Source organism: Citrus clementina, unplaced genomic scaffold, assembly GCF_000493195.1.
Source record: "Citrus clementina cultivar Clemenules unplaced genomic scaffold, Citrus_clementina_v1.0 scaffold_6, whole genome shotgun sequence".
Classification (NCBI taxonomy): domain Eukaryota; kingdom Viridiplantae; phylum Streptophyta; class Magnoliopsida; order Sapindales; family Rutaceae; genus Citrus; species Citrus x clementina.
The window spans coordinates 13,259,352-13,260,380 of record NW_006262139.1 but is presented as its reverse complement, the minus strand read 5'-3'; the positions used below and the strand labels follow the sequence as shown (position 1 = coordinate 13,260,380).

General features: G+C 31.9%; 1 non-coding gene across 1 annotated transcript; it reads right to left on the bottom strand.

The window, feature by feature from the left end:
* Window positions 1–307: 307 nt before the first annotated feature.
* Window positions 308–411, bottom strand: LOC112097489. The gene has a single exon (XR_002905021.1). It is a non-coding gene; the product is annotated as a small nucleolar RNA R71 (small nucleolar RNA).
* Window positions 412–1,029: the final 618 nt, after the last annotated feature.

Here is a 1,029-nt window from a genome sequence, read left to right as displayed (position 1 = left end):
CAAATGTAGATGCTAGGAGTTTTGAGTTAAAACCTAGTGTGCTAAATTGTCTCCCAACATTTTATGGCCTAGAAAATGAGGATCCATATAATCATTTGAATGATTTTCATGTTGTCTGTCAAACTTTTAAATATGAGAATTTTTCAGACGATGATGGTAAACTTAGATTATTCTCATTTTTTTAAAGGATGGAGCTTGTTTATGGCTCAATACATTGTCTGTAATAGCATTACATCATGAGAACAAATGGTAACAAATGGTAACAAAATTTTTAAATAAATACTTCCCAGTACGTAAAACCAATGTTATTCACAGGGAAATCTCAGGGTTTACCCAGAGAGAAGACGAGCAGTTTTTCGAAACATGAGAGCGATTCAATGGGCTACTCTTGAAGTGTCCACATCATGGGTATGAGAAATGGCATCAATGAGGGATTATTGCCACATGTGCAAGAATGGCTAATGGCAACAAGTGGAGGAGAGCTAATGTAAGGTTTAATTCTCTCACCTAAATATAGTAGAATTCATTTTGAGCTAACAAGCCCCTTTAAGTATTAAAATAATATTAATAATATATAATATTTAATTTTAAGAGAAGTAATGACATAAGTGATGATGCAATGACTAGGTAATAATGACATAATCTATGACATAAGTGTTTATGTAAGAAAGTTGCAGAGATAGATAAGAATTCTAGAAACTAGTAAGGTATTTATGAAGGATAATTTCAACCATTGATCAAGAGTTGTGGTGGCAAAATTCTAGCCATCAATTAGCCTTAAGAAATCCTATAAATACCCCTAACCCCCTTTCATTTTCAATCCAACCTAGGAATTAAAACATTTGTTTATGAGAGAATCAAAGCAATTGGTAGTTTACTCTCCTTATTTTCCATGAGATTTCCAATCACTCTATTTAGGGTTTATATTAGCATGATTTTAGATTGATACAGATTATAATACATGATTTAAGGTGTGTTTAGTTTCTGTTTAGGGTTTTGATTTATTGTAGGTTTTAATAATCAACCCTT